Source organism: Chlorocebus sabaeus, chromosome 20 (genome assembly GCF_047675955.1).
Source record: "Chlorocebus sabaeus isolate Y175 chromosome 20, mChlSab1.0.hap1, whole genome shotgun sequence".
Lineage (NCBI taxonomy): Eukaryota > Metazoa > Chordata > Mammalia > Primates > Cercopithecidae > Chlorocebus > Chlorocebus sabaeus.
In genome coordinates, this window is record NC_132923.1 from 112280775 (window position 1) to 112307454 (window position 26680).

At 41.0% G+C, this 26680-nt stretch overlaps 1 protein-coding gene and 1 non-coding gene across 2 annotated transcripts in view; one reads left to right on the forward strand and one right to left on the reverse strand.

The window, feature by feature from the left end:
* CLIC4 (chloride intracellular channel 4) overlaps window positions 1-26680 on the reverse strand; it is a 97986-nt gene that overhangs the window by 57789 nt on the left and 13517 nt on the right. The window lies entirely within an intron of this gene.
* LOC119626303 (U6 spliceosomal RNA) lies at window positions 4360-4462 on the forward strand. Its single transcript, XR_005242499.1, has one exon. It is a non-coding gene; the product is annotated as a U6 spliceosomal RNA (small nuclear RNA).

The window sequence follows — 26680 nt, forward strand, 5'->3', positions numbered from 1 at the left end:
AAATATACCCCACAACCTTACTACAATTAAAGCACCAGTTTAACATTTTCTCAAAAGTGACATAAACTTCTCCTGATAAATTATGGTTTTGTGAGTTACAGTTTTATGGGCTTGCCAGTGGCTCCTCCTCTGAGTTAGTAGTTCAGCTTATAACAGTACATTTGATGTTCTCTTGCTTCAACCTAAGTCACTGTGAATTGAAGTCATTCAAATGTTGAATGGGGGAGATGATTCACCTTCCAGTAGTTTTCAAAGGTTATCTGTTGCTGTTTCTTTTGGTAAATGACCAAATTATGATCAATTACCTAATATAATACTTTCATTAAAAATAAAAACCATAAAGTGTAAAATGGTCTTTAAAAACTAGGTCTTACAAGTCCCAGCGCAGTGGCTCATGCCTGTAATCCCAGTACTTTGGGAGGCCGAGGCGGGCGGAACATGAGATCAGGAGTTTGGGACCAGCCTGGTCAACATAGTAAAACCCCATCTCTACTAAAAATACAAAAAATTAGCTGGGCGTGGTGGCAGGTGCCTGTAATCCCAGCTACTTGGGAGGCTGAGGCAGGAGAATCCCTTGAAGTGGGGAGGCAGAGGTTGCAGTGAGCTGAGATCGCACCACTGCACTTCAGCCTGTGCGACAGTATGAGATTCCGTCTTTAAAAAAAATAAATAAATAAGTCTTACAAAGTTCTCCATCCTCCTTTCCTAGAATTACTTCCCCACTGATGTCCTTGAGGACCCACAGCACTGCTCCACCCCCAGTCCCGTTCGTCCTGTACAATAAGGTCACATAAATCTGGACCCTTATATGTGACTACAATCACATTAACCTCTACTGAAATGCTCACTGCCACATCGCGCTTCAGGTCAAGCTCAAGTCTCACTACAAGAATTCAGTTACCTTGCCGGGCGCGGTGGCTCACACCTGTAATCCCAGCATTGTGGGAGGCCAAGGAGGGCGGATCACGAGGTCAAGAGTTCAAGATCAGCCTGGCCAATATGGTGAAACCTAGTCTCTACTAAAAAAAAATACAAAAATTTGCCGGGCATGGTGGCATGGGCCTGTAGTCCCAGCTACTCGGGAGGCTGAGGCAGGATAATCGGTTGAACCAGGGAGACGGCGGTTGCAGTGAGCCGAGACTGTGCCACTGCACTCCAGCCTGGGTGACAGAGTGAGACTCTGTCAAAAAAAAAAAAGAATTCAGTTACCTGTCCTTTCAATTTTTTTTGTTTGTTTGTTTGTTTGAGATAGAGTTTCACTCTTGTTGCCCAGGCTGGAGTGCAATGGTGCGATCTCAGCTCACCACAACCTCCACCTCCCAGGTTCAAGTGATTCTCCTGCCTTAGCCTCCAGAGTAGCTGGGATTACAGGCATGCGCCACTATGCCCAGCTAATTTTGTATTTTTAGTAGAGACGGGGCTTCTCCATGTTGGTCAGGTTGTTCTCAAACTCTTGACCTCAGGTGATCCGCACACCTCTGCTTCCCAAAGTGCTGGGATTACAGGCATGAGTCACTGCGCCCAGCTGCCCTTTCAATTTCTATCCCAGCTTCTCAAACTCTGATGTCAACGCAACTTATTAGGAGATCTTGTAAAAATGCAGATTCTGATTCAGTAAATCTGGGGTGACAACCAAGATTCTGCATCTCTTACAAATTCCCAGGGAATAGCAAGCCTATACCATGTATTTAACAATTAATCATGATTTGCCTAAAGGGAAACAAAGTACTCAGAGGACAAGAAGTAACTACTGTAGATAAGATGACCATGGAAGACCTCTTAGACATAAAGAATGAGAAGGAAACAGCCATGCAAAGAGCCAGTGTGACAAGACTGCCATGAGTACATGAGAAAGTGGTGTTGGCAGGGGCCAGATCATGAAAGATTTTCTAGACCAAATTAAAGTGTTTGAACTTTATGCAAAGAGGGAACAATTTATTCATGAACTTAACAAATGTTTACCAAGTACCTACTATGTAGAAAAAAAGCATTTAATACCACGTTTAATAGCAACGACTGAAGGCAGAGTGCCTGGTTTGATATATTGATTCTTCTACTTAAGTATGAGTGTGATATTGGGTAAGTTACTTAAACCTCTCTGGGCCTCAGTTGCTTTATACGTATAATGATTGGAAGAATACCTGCTTCACAGAGTTATCATGAATATAAATGAGTTAACAGATGAAAGGCTCTTAAAATATTGTGCAGCATGTGGTTAAGTGCTCAGTAAAACAGTATGTGCCAGAGAACATATTCCTGACTTCATGGAGCTTCCACTGGTGGGAGGGGAAAGGGGTTAAGGAATGCTAGAACAGGGTAACAGGATACCACTGAAGGGTTTTGATGGGTGAGAGTATATAAGGGCAAAATCTGATTTCCATTTAAGACAATAAATAACACTCTGCCATACAGAAAACAGGTCAGAGGCATCAAACTGATAAAGAATTGAAGCTGGGTGGCCTCTTGTAGTAGTTGTGGTGAAATGTGCTCTGGATTAGGTAAAAGCAATGGACATGAAAAGAAAAGTGTGGATTAAATTGAATTGGGATAGCATAATCCTAAAGCCACGTGGATGGTTTGGATGTGGAAAGCGGGAGAAAGAAAGAAATCAAGTAACTCCTACCTATCTGCTTTGAGCAACTGGGTCAAGGAAACCTCAAGATGGGAGTAAGGGTAGGCCTATACTTTGCTGGAGGATGGAAAGGGAAACAAATCCCTTTAAGAGATACCACAGATCTATAACCCTGGCATTTACATCTTGAAAATACTTCTCGGGTATGGAGGGCTATAAACCAAAATTAACATTGTTTACCTCAGGACAGATCTGGGGAGAGGTAGGGACAGGAGATTATTTTTATTTTTTGAGACAAACACTCGCTCAGCCGCCCAGGCTGGAGTACAATGGCACAATCACAGCTCACTGCAGCCTTGACCTCCTGGGTTCAAGCGATTCTCCCACCTCAGCCTCCCAAGTAGCTGGGACTACAGGAACGTACCACCATGCCTGGCTAATTTTTGTATTTTTTGTAGAAACAGAGTTTCACCATGTTGCCCAGGCTGGTCTCGAACCCCTGGGCTCAAGCGATCTGCCCACTTTGCCCTCCCAAAGTGCTCGGAGTACAGGCATGAGCTACCATGCCCAGCCTGGGGGTATTAATTTTATATACTTGTGTCCTATTTGTCTTTTTATAACAAGCATGTTTTTCTTTTCTATTCTTTGTAGATTTAAGAAAATTATTTTTTAATGTTTTTACATGATAATCTCATTACCATCTCTAATCAGTGCCAAAATGTTAAACTGCTTAAATATAATAGAACTTCTTTTGAATAAATGCTAAATGCAAAGTAGTCATTCAAAAACCACTAGATGAAATAACAAAGGGAAATAATGTCACTTGAGTTCCTTTTGAGTACTTTTGTTACTTGCTTGAAGTATATGCTGAAGATGGAAACAAAGGCTTTAATCTGTAGGAAAATCAAATCTGAAATATCTCAGCCAGAACCACTTTTTAAAACAAACTGACAGATGTACAATGACCAGACTTTCCATCTAGGCACAATAGACCCATGATGAAAACGAGTTCTGCTTGTTCACATTCACTCATCAAAAGCCTAAAAGGAGGAACAAAGTCTATTATCTCTTCAGAATAACTAATAAACCATATAATTTAAAATATTGACTGTCTGGAGGCAACATCTCTTCTTTTTACAGAAGGGTCATCCTTTTTCTTACAAATTCTTCATCAAAGATATATTCTTTAGTGGGGGAAAAAACCTGAATGACAACAAATGAAAGAAAGAAAGAAAGATGATCAAAGCTACAGTCCTTTTTTCCTAGTCTGGATCTACCTTGATTGTATTCCCTATAAGTATCAACTACAATAAATCAAAATGTCACCAAAACGGTCTGGAAACAAGTTAAAAGCTACTATTTATTGAGTAGTGTATTTTGCAGTTGACATGCACTATATAAAACTAGTTTTATGTATTTCACAATAACCATATGAAATTAAGGGTTGTTTTCCTCATGTTTCATATGAGTTTCAGATGAGGAAACTGAGGTTCAGAGAAGCTCAGTAATTTGTCATAGGTCATACAACTGAGGAGTGTCAAAACTGAGGTTTAAACTCCAAGGTCCATACTATCTACCAACCACTATGATAGTTTCTTGCACCAAAGCAAAGAAGGAGATGCTAGAATCTCACCTGCTTGATCTCAAGATTCTTACAGAACAACCACCATCTCACTCATAGACATTACTATCAAGTAAGATAAATGACCTGAGCTACGACCCATAGAATGTAGGCCACAAATGTTTTAAATTTTCTAGCAGCCATATTAAAGACGTAAAAAGAGTACTTGCTTTGACAGCATAAATACTAAAATTGGGTCAATTCAAAATAGATTAGCATGGGCCCTGTACAAGAATGATGCACAAATTTGTGAAGCATTCCACATTTTTTTTAAAGTAAAAGAAACAAGTGTGATTAAATATTTTTATTTAACCCAATATATCTAAATTCATTTCAATACATAATCAATATAAAAAGTTATTACATTTTCTTTGTACTACATCTTTAAAATCTAGTGTATATTTCATAATTATAGTACATCTCAACTCAAACTAGACATAACTTCAAACACTCAATAGCCACGTATAGGTAATGACTATTGTATTGACAGCACCCGTCTAAAGAAAAGGCCTCTGTGGGCACCAATGTCATCAAGACCAGGTTCTAAGGATGATATACCTGACTCATTAACTCAACATTCAAGCTCTCAGAAACTTTTTTTTTTTTCTTTTTTCACTCTGTCACCCAGGCTGGAGTGCAGTGGCGTGATCTCACCTCACTGCAACATCTGCCTCCCAGGTTCAAGCGATTCTCCTGCCTCAGCCTCCTGAGTAGCTGGGATTACAGGCACATGCCACCACGCCCGACTAATTTCTGTATTTTTAGTAGAAACTGGGTTTCACCATGTTGGTCAGGCTGGTCTTGAACTGCTGACCTCGTGATCCGCCCACCTTGGCCTCCCAAAGTGCTAGGATTACAGGCGTGAGCCACCATGCCTGGCCTGAAACTATTTATTCTTATTTCAAACAAATTTTAATGGTTTATCTGGTGTACTGAGCCACAACAAATTACAATAGAAAATTAATGGGCTGGGCCTCAGCTACTACTCAGGAGGCTGAGGCAGGAGAATGGCATGAACCCAGGGGACTGAGCTTGCAGCGCGCAGAGATCGCGCCACTGCACTCCAGCCTGGGCGACACAGTGAGACTCCGTCTCAAAAAAAAAAAAAGAAAGAAAAAGAAAATTAAAGGAAATGGGCTATATCAACAGAGCTAAGTTGGCAAAGGAAGAAATACAAAATACACACACACGTGCACGTACGCACCCATCCACACATGCACATACACAAAGGAGATTTAGGTTCGAAAAGCACAATAGCTGAGGCCATTTAGCAGAAAGGCAAAAATAGTCTTACATGCCTCAATGGCTCCCGAGGCCATTGCAGCATTACTGAACTTATATTCAGAATGTTGACATTAATTGGCAGTTAAACCCAGCATTTTCGGGGTTTTTTGATACGGAGTTTTGCTCTTGTCCGTCAGGCTGGAGTGCAATGGCATGATCTTGGCTCACTGCAACCTCCGCCTCCCGGGTTCAAGCGATTCTCCTGCCTCAGCCTCCTGAGGAGCTGGGACTACAGGCACCCACCACCACGCCTGGCTAATTTTTTTGTATTTTTAGTAGGGACAAGGTTTCACCGTGTTAGCCAGGATGGTCTCGATCTCCTGACCTCGTGATCCGCCTGTCTCGGCCTCCCAAAGTGCTGGGATTACAGGCGTGAGCCACCTCGTCTGGCCAAATCCAGCATTTTCAAAAGTAAAGGAAGCATTAATATATTTTAGAAATATTTTCATTTAAAATAAATTTCAGAACTCAGTATTATTTTTGCAATTTTTCTGTAAATCTAAAACTATTCTATTGGATTCTGTTTTTAAAAAAATAAATTTGAGGCCTCTAGTAAAACCAGGCAGTTCCTCCTATAGAATCAACTCTGCCTGTCATAACAGCTATAACTTCCAGACAAAAACAACCACCTGAAGGCACTGGACAGTGACAGAAGCAGGCAAATATTGGAAGGGAGTTGGCAGCTGGAGGAAGGGAACTGCGCTGGACAACTTTCCCCAGTTTGTATCTTTTAGCCTTGCACCATGCAGGGCAGCTAAAACCCCAATGGAAAATTCACAGTCCTGCTGACTTTAAAAATCAAAAAACAGTCTAGAGCAACCATCACCACTGGAAAGAAAATTTAAAAAGAGAGACAGAGACGGAGAACCAGCAACGGGGGGCCCTAAAATCTGCATAAATCTGTCTAAATCTCTAGCTGATCTGTGAAACACACACACGCACAGAGTAGGGTCCACGTAGGCCAGCTAAGAGAACTGAACTGAAATATAAACTGCCACCTACTACGGGGGAACAGTTTTGCAGCTTGAATTCAGCTAAGTTAATCAATCACCTGCTTTAGAAAAGAAAATCAATGCTCTGAAGAGTGGCATAACAAAATTCATATATATAAATTATCACTTATCATTTGTAATATTCAAAATACAATCCAAAATTACTCCCCATAAGAAGAAACGGAAAAACCTGACCCATTCTCAAGAAGAAAAAAAAAAAAGTAAACAAGACTACCCTAAGATGACCCAGATTCTACAGTTTGCAGTCGAGGATTTTAAAGCAGTTATGGTAACTATGTTCAAATACCAAAAGAAAAATATGCTCATAATAAAGGAAGATAGGAAATCTCAGTAGGAAAAGAAATCACACACAAAAACATAAATTCTAGAACTAAAAACTACAATATCTGAATTATTTTTTCTGCCAAAAATCTGAATTATTTTGGCTTAACAGTAGAATAAAGAAAAGAAAGAAACGAAGAGAGAGAGAGAGAGAGAGGGAGGGAGGGAGGGAGGGGAAAGAAAAGGGTCTGTGAACATGAAGACAAAACCAAGAAATTATTCAATTTGAAGAACAGGGGAAAAAAGCCTCAAAGACCTACGGGAAAATATTAAAACGTTTATATTTTAGAGTTCCAGAAGGAGATAACGAAGAAAACAATTATTTCAAGAAATAACGGCCAAAATTTTCCCACATAAAGACGAATTTACAGATTCAAGTTTCACGAACATCAAGGAGATTCAATATAAATAACGCCACACCTAAGTATATCATAATTGAAATAACAAAAAGCAAAAAGAAAGAAAGAAAATCTTCACAGCAGCTAGAAAAAAACAACACACGGCATACAAGGGAATAATAATTTGAATGACTGTTGAATACTCATTTGGAGTAATGGAGACCAGAAAACATGGAATGACATTTTTTTTTTTTTTTTTTTTTTTTTTTGAGATGGAGTCCTGCTCCACCCAGGCTGGAGTACAGTGGCATGATCTCGGCTCACTGCAACCTCTGCCTCCCGGGTTCAAGAGATTCTTCCGCCTCAGCGGCCCCAGTAGCTGGGGTTACAGGCATGTGCCACTATGCCCAGCTAATTTTTGTATTTTTAATAGAGTCAGAGTTTCACTATGTTGGCCAGGCTGGTCTTGAATTCCTGACCTCAGGTGATCTACCCACCTTGGCCTCTCAAAGTGCTGTGATTATAGGCATGAGCTACCGCCCTCGGGCCGTTTTGTTTTGTTTTGTTTTGTTTTGTTTTGTTTTGTTTTTTACACTGGGTCTCCTTCTGTCGCCCAAGCTGGAGCGCAGCTCTCACTGCAGCCTCGATCTCCAGGGATCAATCCATTCTCCCACCTCAGCCTCCCAAGTAGCTGGGACGACAGGCACTTGCCACTATGTCCAGCTATTTTTTCTATTTTTTGTAGAGATAGGTCTCACTAGGTTGCCCAAGAGGGTCTCCAACTCCTGGGCTCAAGTGATCTCCCACTTCAGCCTCCCAAAGTGCTGAGATTACAGGCATGAGCCACTATGCCCAGTCAAGAACACTTTTTTAAAGGCTGAAAGAATGGCCGGGCAAGGTAGCTCTCGCCTGTAATCCTAGCACTTTGGGAGGCCAAGGCAGGTGGATTGCCTGAGCTCAGGAGTTCAAGACTAGCCTGGGCAACAATGGTGAAACCCTGTCTCTACTAAAATACAAAAAATTAGCCGGGCGTAGTAGTGTGCACCTGTAGTCCCAGCTACTCAGGAGGCTGAGGCAGGAGAATCGCTTGAACCCAGGAGGCAGAGGTTGCAGTGAGCCGAGATCACACCACTGCACTCCAGCCTGGGCAACAGAGCAAGACTCTGTCTCCAAAAAAAAAAAAAAAATGCTGAAAGAATAACAACAACAAAAAAAATCAACTCAAAATTCTATTTCCAGCAAAACTATCTTTAAAGAATGGAAGAGAAGTAAAGGCATTTTCAGATAAAACTATTTAGAATGTGAAAGTTTGGCATTAAATGACTTAATTTCAGAAACACGGAACACTAATTTGTGTTTATTATATTAAGCCATGATTACTTTATTTAAAAAAGAAGTTACTTAGCTGGGCGCAGTGGCTCACGCCTGTAATCCCAGCACTTTGGGAGGCCGAGGCAGGTGGATTGCCTGAGCTCAGGAGTTTGAGACCAGCATGGGCAACACAGTGAAATCCCGTCTCTACTAAAAATACAAAAGAAATTAGCCAGGTATAGCAGTGTGCACCTGTAGTGCCAGCTACTTGGGAGGCTGAGGCAGGAGAATTGCTTGAACCCGAGAGGCAGAGGTTGCAGTGAGCCGAGATCACACCACTGCACTCCAGTCTGGGCCACAGAGCAAGACTCCATTTCCACAAAAAAAATTAAAATTAAAATTAAAAAAATAAAAATAAAAAAGAAACATGCTCCTTTATAATTAGTTATTCTCACTTTGGTTACATCAAAAAAAGTCCATCTCTGGCTGGGTGCAATGGCTCACACCTGTAATCCCAACACTTTGGGAAGCCAAGGTGGGAGGATCACTTGAAGCTGGGAGTTTTGAGACCAGCCTAGACAACATAGTGAGACCCCATCTCTACGAAAAACAAAAAAATTAGCCAGATGTGGTAATATACACCTTCAGTCCTAGCTACTCAGAAGGCTTAGGCTGGAGGATCCCTTGAGCCCAGGAGGTCGAGGATGTAGTGAGCTATGATCTCACCACAGCACTCTAGCCTGGATGACAAAGTGAGGCCCGGTCAAAAAAAAAAAAAAGATGCATCTCAAATTTTTTCATTGTCTAGCTCTCATTTTAAAAAAATATCTGCTAACTGAAGATAAATTCACTAACTGCCAGGATCTTCCTTTATCAAAAAAAGACAAGTGTGTTGGGGAATGGGTGAAATTCTTCTGCAAGTCAAAATGCAGCAACCCACTTTCCGTAAGGGCAGTTTTAAAATACACATTATACTGTAGTATAGACTAGATTCAGAAAGAATCCCAACAGTACAAGAAAACAATGAAATGTTCAAGAAATTAATACTCTTCTTCCCCATCTGTGCTTAAGGCAGCTACCTAAATTTAGTGGGTGAGAGCTATTTCTGTTCATCAAGTTCTCAGACCAATTTTAACTACACATTCCACCAAGAGTTCAGTAGTAGAGTCAAAAATCCAATTTTTCCCTTTGTAAAAAACCTAAGTTCTGCAGAAAGTTTTTTTTTAAGAGATTACATTCCAGGTGAAGTGTGGGAAAAAAAAAAAAATTACAGTTTAAGTAAACAAAAGGAAAATAAAGAATTCAGAGAGTAAATGAGATATATGGGGGACTATTTTAAAACAGAATTACTTGACATGCACAGAAAATCGGCTGTAAGGATATATATCACAATACTGCTTAATAGCCAAATTTCAGACCTCTAAATGACTAAGAACAACGGATTAATGAAGATGACAATAAATAATGGAAAACTGCAATCATGAAAATGCTATAAAATATTTCATTAACACTATAAATTAGCTCTCAATAAACATGAGTAAATTAATGAATCTTCCTCAGATGTTTTAATTTTGGACTATGTATTTTTAAATGTTCATTAAAATATATTACAAAATCGGCCAGACACTGTGGCTCACACCTGTAATCCCAGCACTTTGGGAGGCCAAGGTCAGGTGGATCACGAGGTCACGGTTCGCAACCAGCCTGGCCAAGATGGTGAAACTCTGTCTCTACTAATAATACAAAAATTAGCCAGATGCGTTGGCGTGGGCCTGTAATCCCAGCTACTCAGGAGGCTGAAGCAGGAGAATCACTTGAATCCGGGAGGCGGAGGCTGCAGTGAGCCGAGACTGTGCCACTACACTCGAGCCTAGGCGAAAGAGCAAGACTCCGTCTCTCTATATATATGTATTACAAAATCAGTTTCTGTAAAAATTATATATTCAACACTGTATTTCAGCTGTGAAAGTTAACATTCAGAATTCTTGTCTATCTTCTTGGCTGGCCTAAAACTTCAAATATCTGAATAGTATAACAGTTTCTTACTTAAATATTTTACTTCCGATTTCAATGCACAGGTTCCTCAAATACGAAGAAGGAAAATTCTATAAATTTGACTGGCTTTAAGAAAAAACAAGAAGAAGAACAGTTCTGTGTCTGCTTTATTTTAGACACAACAAACAAAATCTTTCCTTAAACTTTCTTTCAGGAGTTAATCTGGGAAATAAAACATATTCTTTCTGGTCAAAGAATTCACTCCTGAAATATGTTTTCTTTCTTTGGCAAACTGCCTCCATTATCATGAAGAATTTGTATTGGCCCTATTTTTGTTTGTTATCTAATAGATTGCTTCTAATTATGAGAATTTAATTCTCTGGATCTGATGTTGGAATCTCGGGTCTCAACTTTCTGCTTAGGCCTAAGCTTAAGCCAAGCCTAAGGCTACCTTGGTATATAAAAATACAAACTAGACTGAACGTCACCTCCAAGAAACACACCCACTTTACAGATGAGATAGCAGATCAATTAGGATACACATAGGACTTGATCCAGGCCTTCCAGTTACATAATTTTAATATTCTAGTTCTCTAAACCAATCTGTTAAGTTTAGACCAATAGCTATATAGTGAGCAGCTAGTTACAAAACCCAAATTACATGTCTCAAGTTCAATAACTGAATACTATTTTTATCTCTGGTATTTTACTATGAGGTAATATAGAACACAATAACAGAAAATACTTAATATATTCTCTCTTACATGCTTATATTCCAATACTATGCATACCAATTTGCCCAAAAACACTAACAAATGCTTACTGAATTAATGAATTATCTCCTATACATAATGGTTTGTGGTAGGGGGTAGATACAAAAGATGAAGAAAATAGTCCCTTTGTCTTTGGAAGAACATAATTTTTTAATTTAAAATATAAAAAGAAGAAAAAAGAAAATAATCCCTTATCCCTGATCTCCTGGAATTTACATTCTAACCTGGAACAAAAATGTAATCAAAGGTGATTCAGATGAGTGGCAGAATACGAAAATGCACTAACTGCCCCAAACAGTAGGCAAGAGTTCTGCTAACGGAACGACAAGGTCAGAGAAGGATTCAGAACAGATTTCAACTTAGGCTTGGAGAACATTTAGGTTTATGAACTGACCCCTAAAATCCCGAAATATGTTAAGCTAAACTTTTTACAGAATTAGTTGTATTCCAAAGTATTTATAGTAAGATACGCCATAGATGTGTGTATACAGTTCTTCTCTTCAGAAGCATAGCAGTTCGTAAGGGCTTGAGTGTTTAGGCATGCTTGCAAAGGGCTCTAAGGAGGAGCACAGGAGTTGCAAACAATTATTGTAAGAATGCTTTAAGGGACTTTTCAAAGTCCGTATTTGAGAAGGACATGTGCTGTGACCAGAAACGAATTTACTCCATCATTCCGTTCTACTACAATCTCTCTAACCAGCCAATCAGAAGAAATCCTATTACCATTTAGCCACACTGAGATCTGCTTTAATGGTTAAAAATGGAATAAAACAAGAAAATACTAAGTAAAACAGATGTTTCTTAAATTTACAAAGATGAGTCCAGCCTCACAGTAAAAATATGTGACAAAGTCTCAAGGATAAAACCAACTCAAAAAACAAAAAAAGAAGAAGAATTAGTGTGAGGAAAATGACAAGGTCAAGAAATTAAAGAAGCTAATTTATTTATAACCTCCTCTCAAAGGGAGGCATAAGTAGCTATGCTTCATATACAAAGCCACTTTTTAAAAATTTGTGTGCTTGTTTTACAGAAAGATTCCTTATAATTTTTTTATTCTTCTTTTAAAAAGGCAAAGGCAGGCAGACTATAGGACGAATCAGTTTGGTAAGTGAGCCAAAAGTAAGGAGGGAAAAAACAGATCCGAAAGCACTGGCTGATCTCATTAGCTTTGCTTAAGAAACTTTATAGATGTGACTTCACTCCTGGATTACACGTCTATATTTAGTTTATACCTAATATGGATAAAGTCTTGAACCAACAGCCATTTCCTCTCTCCACAAAAAGAAACTTCCTTGCCTTTTTTTTTTTTCTATCAACAATGCAAAGTATAGACTCCTCTGAAGGGGGAGGAAGGGAGAAAGGGAGAGGGCAGAAAGAAAAGCACTCAGAAAAATAATCAACAAATTAGTATATGATTTTTATTAAACTTGAATCATTTAGACTTTCTCAATTGGAAAACAATCCTAAAATCAAAATATGTGAGGCCAAGCACAGTGGCTCATGCCTGTAATGGGAGGCCAAAGTGGGAGGATAACTTGAGCCCAGGAGTTCAAGACCATCTTAGGTGACACAGTGAGACCTCATCTCCACAAAAAATTAATTTTAAAAAAATTTGCTGGGCATGGTGGCACTGAAAGTCCTAGCTACTACTCAGGGGCCTAAAGGAGGAGGATCACTTGAGTCCAGGAGGTCAAGGTGGCAGTGACCTGTGATGGCACCACTGCACTCCATCCTGGGCAACGGTGAAACCCTCTCCCAAAAAATAAAAATAATAAAAACTTTTTAAAAATGACATTCGAGTCAGATTCCTTAATGAGTTTATAAATCATCCCTCTAAAGTACTTTATAAAATACTAATTAACCAGGCCCCCAAAATGCAAAGAGGTGAGGTAATGGAAATTTTAGTTTCCTTTCAAACTTTACCAAGAGAACTGAAAGCAACCAAACTCATCTAATGAACCATCTAGGCTCACTAGTTGTTAGTATGTTTTAGAAATATCCTAAAATACACTCTGAATTTTTTTTTCAGGGTGACTGAAAACAGAACATAAGAAACTGTTCGGAAAACATTCAAGTTTCAAATAAATAGAGAAAAAGAACATAAAGTTCTTGATTCAAGTTCTGAAATCCCAAAGACGTTAGTACAAATCCCAGTACTGCTACTTACTGGCCCTGCAACCATACCCAAACAATGATCTCTCTAATTCTCATGTGCTAAACAGTACTGATAGCACCTATTTCAAAGTTTATATGAGGATTAAATTAGCTAACACACATAAAAGGCTGGCACACTGTGCCTGGCCCCATAGTAAGCACCCAATGCTATTATCTCATGACCATTATTCTGGCTTTAATAGGGAAACAAAAACTTATTGATCATTTATTATGTATCTGTTTATTCTGTATAGTGATAAGTAGCTTCAGAAAAGTTATAACATTATTATAAAATGAAGATTTTAAAGTCACTTCATGATTCTTACATTATATTTTTTTGTTTGTTTTCTTTTGTTTTGACACAGGGTCTCACTCTGCCACCCAGGCTGAAGTGGAGTGGTGCAATCACAGTGGCTCACTACAGCCTCAATCTTCCAGGCTCAGGCAATCCTCCTGCTTCAGCCCCCCAGTAGCTGAGACCACAGGCATGCACCACCATGCCCAGCTATTTTTGCTTTAATTATCATTTGTAGAGATTGTATCTACGAATTACAGACATGCTAAAGTTTTTTTTTTTTTTTTTTTGAGATGGAGTCTCACTCTGTCGCCCAGGCTGGAGTGCAGTGGCACAATCTCGGCTCACTGCAACCTCTGCCTCCCTGGTTCAAGTGATTCTTCTGCTTTAGCCTCCCGAGTAGCTGGGACTACAGGCACATGCCACCATGCCTGCTAATTTTTGTATCATCAGTAGAGACGGGGTTTCACCATCTTGGCCGGGCTGGTCTCAAACTCCTGACCACCTGCCTCAGTCTCCCAAAGTGCTGGGATTACAGGCGTGAGCCACCGCGCCCAGCTGACATGCTAATGTTTTAAGCTTTATTATCCCATTGTGGTATAAGGTGAAAAATTCTAAAAACAACAATAATCTTAGAGTCTAGAAAAATTAGGAGATTTTTACTCCTTAAAAATTACTAAATATAAAACCTGTAGATCTACACTATCTCAACTTCTTTCAGACAAATTAAATAAAAAGCGCTCAATCTCTTCCTCTCTAGATGTGTTAAAAATATAAGCACATCTACATTTCCTTTAAAGAAAGCATTAAAGACTAGTTAATATATGACCTGTTCAATTGTAAAGATAAATACCATAACAATCAATAAATAGTGAAATGTGGTAGCACAGGAAGCCAAAATCCATAATTCAAAAGTACTTTTACTTTGGGAGGCCACCACAAGGGGATTACCTGAGCTCAGGACTTTGGGACCAGCCTGGGCAACATGGCAAGATCCCCATATCTTAAAAAAATAAAAATTTTGGCTGGGCGCAGTAGCTCATGCCTGTAATCCCAACACTTTGGGAGGCCAAGGAGGGTGGATCACCTCATGTCGGGAGTTTGAGACCAGGCTGACCAACATGGAGAAACCCCGTCTCTACTAAAAATACAAAAATTAGCCGAGCATGGTGGCGCATGCCTGTAATCCCAGCTACTCAGTAGGCTGAGGCAGGAGAATTGCTTGAACCCGGGAGGCAGAGGTTGCAGTTAGCCAAGATCATGCCACTGCACTCCAGCCTGGGCAACAGAGCACAACTCCATGCCACAAAAAAAACTATATATATATATAGTTTTTTAAATTTAATTAAAATTTTTTTAATTAAAATAATATATAATTTTAATTTTAAAAAATTTAATTAAGAGGAATCAATAAGATCCTATGTCATACATTATTCCTCTTCTTTTATGCTTTCACATTAAAAAAAAAAGAGAGAGAGAAAAAAAAGAGAAACATTCTCACTAGTAATGGACTCTCAGCTTTAGCTACAAGTCCAGAAAGAGCTGCTGAGGCCAATGGACTAAGATGGCAGAGTCCAATCTGACTGTCCTTTAGTTACCTAGTAAGTGTCAACAGGATCAGGGTTCACACTAAAGTTAATTCAGGAACAAATTCAAGCTTAACCTTGAACTTTTTTTGTACTAACCCTGCTCTTTTGATAAAGAATGAAAAGTTCCCACCTAGTTGTAGCGGCAGTCTGGCAGATGCTTCTAATCCAGGAGGTTGAAACCACATACGATATATTGGAATATATAAACTAACCATAGGCCAAGCCAACATGGTCTTAATTCTGCATTCCTAAAGGCAAAATAGTAAGCAAACAAGGCTTACTATGAGTCAGACTCTAAGGGCTTTTCTTATATTAACTCTTAGAATCTTTACAATAGCCCAAGAAGATTATCCCAGTGGGGACACCAAGGCAACTAGCGAAGGGTAGAACTAGGATTCAAACACAGGCCACATGGCTTGGGAGTCCACACTCTTAGCCACTACATCAAGCTTGTCCAACCTGAGGTCCGTGGGCCACATGTGGCCCAGGACAACATTGAATGAAGCCCAACACAAATCCATAAACTTTCTTAAAACATTATAAGGTCTTTTTGCTTTTTTTTTTTTGCTCATCAGCTATTGTTAGTGTATTTTTTTCTGTGGCCCAAGACAATTCTTCTTCCAATGTGGCCCAGGGAAGCCAAAAGATTGGACATTGCATACTGTAACAGCATTAACACTAAAGATCCAGTCTTCCATTATGATGACTCAATTGCCTACTTGAAGTATTAATTCTAATGATCTTCAACTGCAAAAGAAACTACTTCAGCACCTAGACAGAAATACTGGCTGGGCGTGGTGGCTCACACCTATAATCCAGCACTTTGGGAGGGCAAGGTGGGTGGATCACTTGACACCAGGAGTTCTAGACCAGCCTGGACAACATAGCGAAACTCTGTCTCTACTGAAAATAAAAAAAAATAAGCCAGTTGCAGTGGCCCATGTCTGTAGTCCCAGCTACTAGGGAAGCTGAGGCACGAGAATCACTTGAGCCCAGGAGACAGAGGTTGCAGTGAGCTGAGATTGTGCCACTGCACTCCAGCCTGGGTGACAGAGTGAGACTCCGTTTCAAAAAAAGAAAAAGAAAAAACCAGTCTGCGCAACATAGCAAGACCTCGTCTCTAAAAAAAAGAAAAAAAGGCGCAATGGCTCATGCCTATAATCCTAGCACTCTGGGAGGCCGAGACAGGTGGATCATTTGAAGTCAGGATTTCAAAACCAGCCTGGCCAACATGGTGAAACCCTGTCTCTATTAAAAATATAGGCTGGGCCTGGTGGGTCACACCTGTAATCCCAGCACTTTGGGAGGCCGACGCGGGTGGAACAGAAGGTCAAGAGATCGAGACCATCCTGGCCAACATGGTGTAACCCTGTCTCCACTAAAAATACAAAAATTAGCTGGGTGTGGTGGCGTGCCTATAGTCCCAACTACTCGGGAAGCTGAGGCAGGAGAATGGCTTGAACCCGGGAGGTGGAGGCTTCAGTGAGCCGAGATCGCACCCCTGCACTCCATCCTGGCAACACAGCAAGACTCCATATCAAAAGAAAAAAAAAATTGTTTTAAATTAAAGACAAATATCGGGAGCGCCTTTGTTCCTTCCGGCCTGCCCGCGCAGGTGGCCAGCGGCTGGGACCCAGACCCGGCCGCTGCCCAGGTGCGGCAGGTAGGCTCGGTGGCCAGGCAGCTCCGGTTGGGGCGGTTTACCGGGGCCGGCGGGGTCGCCCTCCCTGCGGAGCTCCGGCTCCTCAGTGGCGGGACCGGCCCGGGCCAACGCCGCGCCCACCAATTCGGTTGCCGGCCGGGGGCCCCAGGCTTGTGGCCACCCACCTCTGGCTGGAGGGCTGAATTGAGTCAAAAGCCCGCGTTGGGCTGGAAGGAGGAAACCACCAGCCTGGGAACGCTTTCAGCGAGCTACTGGCAGGGGAAATGGGGACAGGGAAGTGGGCAGGCGGGGAGACTGGAGCCGCAGATCTCCCTGGCGGGGAGGTCGTGGCCTGTTTCCTTTGACTCTGCCTAATTTCATTGTGAATCCTGATGTGACAGAGGCAATTGCTTGCTTGGATACCATATAGGTCCAGATTCCAGCTTGCACTGGAATATTTACTGACTCTCTGATAGAAGATCTACACCTGAAACATCTGTGAAGTCTTTCTAGCATCCTGTCCATGGCCTACTACACAGTTTACTTCTATTGTGTCATTTTATGAGCTGACTTGGAACATATCTTCAGATTTTCCTTGCCTTTACACATGAAAACGGTTTTGATACAGCTTTTAGATTAGAGAATGACAGCTTTTCCAGGCCATGGTGTCTGTGTCTGACTCCTTGCCTTTCATTTTACCCAATACTAGCTTAAAACATCTTCCCTGACTCCGATACTTTTTTGCCTCCTCTCCTTCCTTCCTCCGCACCTCTTTTTCCCCCGCTCCTGCGACTTTGGATCTCCGTCCTTGGAGTCCCTGAATCTTTTTTGTGGATGAAAGACTACACCCAAAGGACCCAGACTGATGAGGTCACTTCTGCCCAGTCTCGTACTACTGAGACCAAGAAGAAGAAGGAGGGAAAACTGAAATGGAAGGTTTGAAAAAGAGTATGTTAGTAAAGGAAGTAAGAACAGTGCTAACAAAATGCAGCAAAACAGAAATGATTGCAAACTTCTGGCAGTGAAGCAAATTCTCATCCATCTTGGGTTGCTTCTCTTGACCCTGCCCACCTGCTCCCCTGCCCTCTCCTCCTGAGGAGAACTGCAGGAAAACCTGTGCCCATGCCAGGGAGAATGGGCAGGTGAGGAACACAGGGATGGGCTGGGACTGACAAGCTACTCTAAGCTGCTACAGGGTCTGGAGTCTGTTGACATTACATGGTTAACTCAGTTTAAAAAAATTATACATATACATTAAAAAATTAGCTGGGCATGATGGTGGGCGCCTGTAATCCCAGCTACTTGGGAGGCTGAGGCAGGCGAACTGCTTGAACTCAGAAGGTGGAGGTTGCAGTGAGCCAAGATGGCGTCACTGCACTCCAGCCTAGGTGACAGAGCGAGACCCCGTCTCAAAAAAAAAAAAAAAAAAAAGAAAGAAAGAAAAAAGAAAAAGAAGGAAAGAAAAATACAAATGACACTTCAAGTCAACAATCATCCCTGGCTCTGATTTTGGGATCTATGATCTCAAATATTTCAAAATATATTAAGAACTTGTTACATGCAAAACTGAGGCAACCGTATAATCTAACACAGGGGTTCCTGCTGAGTCATCAGGACAATAGCTGCTCCCAACACTCTTAATCATAATGGCTATCAAGCCACATTCTCAGGGTCAAAACAGAGTTGCAGACTCTCCCTTAAATCTTTTTTACTTTGCAAGGAAAAACAAGTAAATCTGTTTATTTCAATCTAAAATATGAACTGAGCCCAGTCATTTGCATCACCCTCTCGGCCTATTTCTCTGGCTTCTTGCTAGGCATTTGCTTTTTCCCAATTATGTGATCTTTTATTTCTTCTCTTCCTCCCAACCTCCTCTGAAATCAAGGCTGTGCACGGAAAAAATAAAAGCTTCTATATATTCCTTCAGCAAACATTTTACTGAGTAACAATCAAATGAGTTAATATTTAATAGATGTAATGTAGTTAACACAGTGCCTGGCACATAGAAAGCACTCCATAAGTGTATATATTAGTTCAATTAAATATGAAATACTTTTCCACGCATTTAAGAAATCCAACAGAAAACAAAGTCAATGGGGACAATATCTATTCTAAATATAGGAAAACCAGGTCTTCCTAGAAGTGAAAAGGCCTCCCAGTGAGTTACAATAACTCCAGCGGAAAATATTATCCCATCTAAGATAATGGTGTATAGTGCGCCTTCCTTATAGCTCATTCATTACTGACACCTGAGGGTACATTTTCTTGCTTCCCAGAGCTTACAGCAGTTCCTAGTAGGCACTTAGTAAAGACATGTTTAATGAAAGATTTTTTTAATTTGTAGTCTCTCTATTTACCAAAAAACAAACAACAACAACAACAACAACAACCTGCAGTGAGAGACAGTTAAAACACAAAGTAAATAAAAAGGAATTAGGTTTTAGTGGTGAGTCTCAAATTTGCTTGAGAGATTTTTAATAAAAGACAAAAAAATCAATTTTGGCAGAAATCCAGATGTCCTAGAATGAGAGCCTTCTTACCACCACATTTAAAGGGATATCTGCCAGTAATAAAAGAAGAAAGCAACAATACAAAATCTGTGAAATGCCAGAAGATACCAGAGTATGAATTTTTTTTTTCCCCCTTGAGATAGGGTCTTGCCCTGTTGCCCAGGGTGGAGTACAGTAGCGCCATCTTGGCTCACTGCAACCTTCGCCTCCCAGGCTCAAGCAATCCTCCCACCTCAGCCTCCCAAGTAGCTGGGACCATAGGTGTGTGCCTCAATACACAGCTAATTTTTGCATTTTTTATGGAGACAGGGTTTCGCCATGTTGTCCAGGCTGGTCTCGAACTCCTGGGCTCAAGCAATCCACCTGCCTCGCCTCCCAAAGTGCTAGGATTACAAGTGTGAGCCACTACACCTGGCTGAAAAAATTTTTAATACATCAAATTAAATGTTTAAGGGTAGATGTTATTCAGGCTTGAACTTCATTTTATTTATGGGGAAGACCGCTGTTAGTTCCAGCTTTAGAGAAAAAATACACAATATGTTTATCTTGTGGAGAGTTTCTCTTGCAAAGCCTAACTGTGCACATGCTTCAGGAGAAAATTCTTAATACACAGCTTTTGACTTAGAAAATATTCTAACAGCTGGGCGCTATGGCTCACACCTGCAATCCCAGCACTTTGGGAGACTGAGGTGGGCGGATCACCTGAGGTCAGGAGTTCAGGACCAGCCTGGCCAACATGGTGAAACCCCCATCTCTAGTTAAAAAAAGAAAAAAGAAAAAGAAAAAAACTAGGCAGGCATCATGTCACATGCTGGAATTACAATTCCAGCTACTTGGGAGGCTGAGACAGGAGAACTGCTTAAACCTGGGAGGAGAAGGTTGCAGTGAGCCAAGAAGGTGCCACTGTACTCCAGCCTGGGCAACAAAGCAAGACTCCGTCTCCAGGGGAAAAAAAAAGAAAAAAAAAAAAAGGCATTGTAACTAAAAAGCTTACATAATTGTAAGCCATACTGCCCCATACTTAAAAGTCTAGAGTAAAAGGTTCTACCACTATGAACTGGAATCTTTTATCTTTTCAAACGAAGTACCATCACACCAGAAAAAGTGAGTGGAAGGCTTCTGACAAATACTGACTTAACAACTAATAAGGTAACGCTTTCCCCTCCAAATCTACACCAAATCATCAGTGTTTAGTGACATAACCAAATTTGGTGGAATGCTATAGCCAGCAATTTCAACCAGTCCATGCTTTGCTTTCCACCAACTACCCACCAAATAGTGCTGCTAAGCAGATGATCTTTTTCCAAAGCACAGCACTTATAAATAATATTTTTAGCCAACTATAATTTACTAGCAGTAGGTTAAGGTCTATCAACTATACTTAAGGGTATTTACTCATTCAATAAGATTTACTGAATGCCTATTATGAGGCAGACAATCTACTAAATATTGTGGTGGATGCAAAGATGAATAAGACAAGGAATCTGCCCTCCTGGAGCTTAGTTTATTATAGCAAAGATAAGACATACATGCAAAACTATCAACAAAACAGGTAACAGAAGAGTCACATAAGAGGCATGAAATATGAATCTTGAAGGATTAACAAAGGGAGACACATTTAAATGGAGATTTACAGGATTATGGAGAGTTTAAACAATTGGGAATGGAAGAGATGGGAAAGGTTGCTTCAGGGAAACAAGATAGCTCACACGGAAACAAAGAGTTCAATTTAGCTGGACTGTAAGACCCGGGAGAAGTAGGAGATAAATTTGTTCAATTAGTTGGAGCTAGACTATGAAGGCCATAGACTTGAATGCCAGACTATAGATTTGAACTTAATTCTTTTCTTTTTTTTTTTTTTTTTTGATTGCCCAGGTTAGAATGCAGTGGCACGATTTCAATTCACTGCAACCTCCAACTCCCAGGTTCAGGCGATTCTCCTGCCTCAGCCTCCCAAGTAGCTGGGACTACAAGCATGCGCCACAACGCCCGGCTAATTTTTGTATTTTTAGTAGACACGGGGTTTCTTCATATTAGTCAGGCTGGTCTCGAACTCCCGACTTCAGGTGATCTGCCCGCCACAGCCTGCCAAAGTGCTGGGATTACAGGAGTGAGCCAGCATGCCCGGCCAATTCTTTCTTTAGTAGAGAGCAACAAAATGGTTTTTGCACTTGCAGAGTGTGGGAGTAAGGAAACGGAGGAACCGTCTTAGCTGGTTCTTCAAAAAACATAGTGTTGGACAGTCTGGCTTATACAAAGATGAAGAACAAAATCTCTTCCTCACAGAGTTTACTTGGCCTCAAGTAAAGAAGTAGGGGGGAAGGTTGTATGAAAATTCATACAGGCCGGGTGCGGTGGCTCAAGCCTGTAATCCCAGCACTTTGGGAGGCCGAGGCGGGCGGATCACGAGGTCAGGAGATCGAAACCATCCTGGCTAACCCGGTGAAACCCCGTCTCTACTAAAAAATACAAAAAAAAAAAAACTAGCCGGGCGAGGTGGTGGGTGCCTGTAGTCCCAGCTGCTCGGGAGGCTGAGGCAGGAGAATGGCGTAAACCCGAGAGGCGGAGCTTGCAGTGAGCTGAGATCCGGCCACTGCACTCCAGCCTGGGTGACAGAGCAAGACTTCGCCTCAAAAAAAAAAAAAAAAAAAAAAAAAGAAAATTCATACAAAGAAGCAATACATACCACTGATGGAGACCTAGTGGAATAGGTGGCCATTTGGGAGATTCCTTGAAGGACATCCATTAAACCATGTCTCTGTTTAATTTTCCACCTCTTCCTCTAATAGATCAGCATTCAACCCAGCTCTTACAGATCACACCTTTTAAAGCCTTCCCTTCATATATATCCCCCTTTATAGCTATCAACCTCTCTTCTACATAGCCAAGTTTCTTGTTAAAGAGTTGACTTTACACACTGACTCCAGTTTCTTACTTCCTATTTCATTCTTCTACCCGCTGTATTATGACTTCCCCACCACCACTACTCCACCAAAGCTGTTACTACTAAGGATGCCGGTAACTTCCAGGGTGTTAAATCCAACAAACACTCAGCTTGACACAACTGGTCACTCCCTCCTTACAAACCTCTCCTAGCTTCCTCCTACCTCACTCGAGTAGTTTTCCTCTCACCATTCACTACCGTCCTCCCACAGTTCCTCTTTGTTCTCCTTGTCTAGCTTCTCCTCCATTACCCAACCCCTAAGTGTTGAGAGTTCCTCAGAACTTGCTTCTAGGCATTTTCCTTACTCTTTACTCATCCACAGAATGATCTCATACACTTGTTTTTTTCTTTAGAGACAGAGTCTCACTCCGTCATCCGGCAGTGCAGTGGCATGATCATATCTCACTCTAGCCTCTAACTCCTGGGTTCAAGTGATCCTTCCTGCCTCAGCCTCCTGAAGTAACTAGGACTATAGGCATGTGACATCATGCCCAGCTAATTTTTTATTCTTATTTTTGCAGGGATGGGGTCTTGCTATGTTGCCCAGACTGGTCAAAAACTCCTGGTCTCAAGCAATTCTTCCACCTCAGCCTTCCATGGTGCTGGGATTATAGGTGTGAGCTACCACATCCAGCCTCATACACTTTAAATACCAAATATATGTGTGTGTGTATGTCATATATACATATATGTATGTCATCAACTATGGCATATATATGTCATCAAGTCCCAAATGTCTCTACCCTGCCTAGCTTCTTTCTAAACAGATCTGTATATCCAACTTTCTACCAACATCTCCACTTGACATCTCAGCCATCTTATACTCAACAAGTCAAAACTTGAACTCTGTCTGCTCCTCCTCCCTCTCCATGAACGGCAACTCTTGACTAGTGACTCTAATTACAAACCCAAGTCATTTCTCACACTTTTCTCTCTCACATACCTCCTTCTTAAACATCTTCCTATTGACACCACTTCCAAAACCTACCTCAAATCCATTCTATTCTCTCCATCACCTCCCTAATCCAAGCCACCATCACCTTTCTTGATTGCAATGGCCTCCAAATAGTTGTCTTTATCACCACTCTTGCCTCCCTTCAATTCATTTGCCACACAGCCAGGCTACTCATCTTAAGATGCAACTCTAATCCCGAAGTTCCCTCACTTAAAACCCACCTGAGAACTGCCATTTCCACTAAGGACAAAACTCACATGACATACAAGGCCCTCCATGATGTGGCCCCTGTCAATTCCTCACTCTACTCCTCACTTTTGTTCTTTATTTTCCAGTCACACCCTTAACTGATTATTTCCAGCCTTTATACATGCTGAGTCCTTCAACCTCGAATGCTTTTCCCCTCATTCTAATTACTACTCATCCTATATGTCATTTTCTCAGAAAAGCTCTCACTGAGCCTCCATCTAAACTGGGTTTTCTGTCATTCTTTCTCAAGTTGCCCTGTTCTTTTCTTTGATGTAATTACCTACTCTTCTTTTTTTTTTTTTTTTTTTTTTTGAGACAGAGTCTTGCTCTGTCACCCAGGCTGGAGTGCAGTGGCACAATCTCGGCTCACTGCAAGCTTCGCCTCCCAGGTTCACGCCATTCTCCTGCCTCAACCTCCCGAGTAGCTGGGACTACAGGTGCCCGCCACCATGCCCGGCTAATTTTTTTGTATTTTTTTTAGTAGAGACGGGGTTTTACCGTGTTAGCCAGGATGGTCTTGATCTCCTGACCTCGTGATCCACCCGCCTCGGCCTCCCAAAGTGATGGGATTACAGGCGTGAGCCACCGTGCCCAGCCTGTGTGTTTCTTTAACATATGCCGCTCCAAGTACACAATAGGTCCTATGAAGATATTAACAAATTTGAATTTAACATGTCAAAAAACTAAACTCCTGATCTCCTCCCCATTAGAACTAGCCCTTCCCACAGCCTTTTCCACCTCAGTTAATGACAACTCCATCATTCTGGTTGTTCAGAACAAAAATCTCAGAATCATCTTTAACTCCTCTTTCTCTCACATTCCACATCCAGTCCATCAGGAAATTCTGTTATCTCCATCTTAGAAATATATCCAGAATCCAGCAACTTCCCACCTTATTCCAAGCCACCATCATCTCGTGCCTGGATTACTGGAAAAGTCACCTCTAATTAGTCTCCCTGCTTCTGACCTTGCCTCCCTAATTGTCATTCTCCACAGGGATGACAGAATGCTCCGTTAAACTGAAAATAGCACCCCCTATCATTGTCAATACTCCTTAACCTACTTCAGAAAATTTCCTTAACCTACTTCATTTTCTTTACAGCATTTAATCACCAGCATTTATTGTTTGCCTCCCTCAACTGAATATGACTGCCATAATGATGGGGACTTTGTTCACTAGGTGTATCCAAGCACCTACAACAGTGCCTCAACAGTTGTTGAATAAATGAATGAAAGAAGAACAGATATTATTCTGGCAAGCAGAAACTGGGGTCAGGGAGAGGGTAGAGAAGCCAAAAGTGTATCAAGTGAAGGAAATATCAGCAAAAGTCTTCCATGAAGGCAGAGAAGTGCAGGGCATGTTCAAGACCAATCTAGATAGAATATGAGGCATATCTGCAGCTGCGGTGGGGGTTAAGAGTGGAAATACAAGTTGGATCAATGCCAGATCAAAGAATTTGTATCTAATTCAATAAACAACTAGGAAAAGTAGAATCTAAGATTTTCTTTTTCTTAGATGGAGTCTGCCTCTGTCACTGGAGTGCAGTGGTGCAATCTCGACTCACTGCAACCTCCACCTCCCAGGTTCAAGTGATTCTCCTGCCTCAGCCTCCTAAGTAGCTGAGATTACAGGCACCCGCCACCACACCCAGCTTATTTTTTGTAGTCTTAGTAGAGACAGGGTTTCCCCATGTTGGCCAGGCTGGTCTCAAACTCCTGACCTCAGGTGATTCACCACTCTCAGCCTCCCAAAGTGCTGGGATTACAGGCATGAGCCACCGCACCTGGCCCCTACTTAAAATTTGAGGCAAGCAGTATCCATTTTATTTTAGATAGATCAAAATTAGCAGATATAACATGCAACTAATTATTGAGGGAAAAGGTAAAAGTTTGTTTTGGTTTGGCTTTTTTTTTTTTTTTTTTTTTTTTTGAGACACGGTCTCACTCTGTGGCCCGGGCTGGAGTGCAGTGACACAATTACGGATTACTACTCACTATGGCCTCGACTTCCCAAGGTTCAGGTGATCCTCCTGCCTCAGCCCCGAAGCAGCTGGGAATACAGGCACGCACCACCACACCCAGCTGATTTTTGTGTTTTTGCGTCACCATGCCTGATCAAAAGTTTCTTTAAGCAACTGATAATGAGCAGTGTAATAGATTCAGTAATACTAACAACCCTTAAACTGTTAGAATACAACACAAACATTTAACTCATCTCTAAATCAATTATCTCATTTAATTTCCCACTTAAATCATTTCTTAAACTTTTAATTCAGCTAGAATAAAAAAGTACATGAGACCAAAAAAAAAAAGTCACTGTATTGTATAGGGAAAAAAAGGTGCTTAGAACCTACCACCATTGACCATGGCTCACTTACTCACCATCTGACTGTCTACTTAGTTATATTGAGAGCTCCTTGAAGACAAGGGGCTCATTCTTACTCCTTTACCTCTCCAGCACTTACTGCATGGAAAGTATTCAATTGATGTTTGCTTCTATTATGATTCCTTATACTGTGCTCAACTGTTCCTAGGCAAAGACTGGTTTCTTATTATACTTGAACTATAAAATGGACATATCTTACCTATTACATAGATATTGAAGGAAGAAATTAATACTGAAAAATAACTTTCATTTTTAGAATAGATTTCTCCTAAAGAGCACAAGAGGAGGATCTACCTTCAAACCATTTAATCAATATCCATTCTAGGTGATGGCACATTTCATGTCATACTTTCATGACATGCTTTCTTCCACCAAAGATCAAATGTTCTAAGGAAGATATAGACAAAATCTGTGTTTCTTTTAAAAAACCTAAATAAATTTTCTTTAAACCAACTTACTTAATTCAACACACATTACATATCAGATCAGCCCTCATTCTTCACTCATTCAAGTATTCTGTCATGACAGCATTAAAATATTATATATAAATTCTTATTAATAATTCATGCAAGCAAAAATAAAAATAAATAAATAAATAATTCATGCAAGCTTATAAAAAAAAGACTAAGGGCCGGGCACAGTGGTTCATGCCTATAATCCCAGCACTTTGGGAGACCAAGGTGGGCAGATCACCAGAGGTCAGGAGTTCGAGATCAGCCTGGCGAACA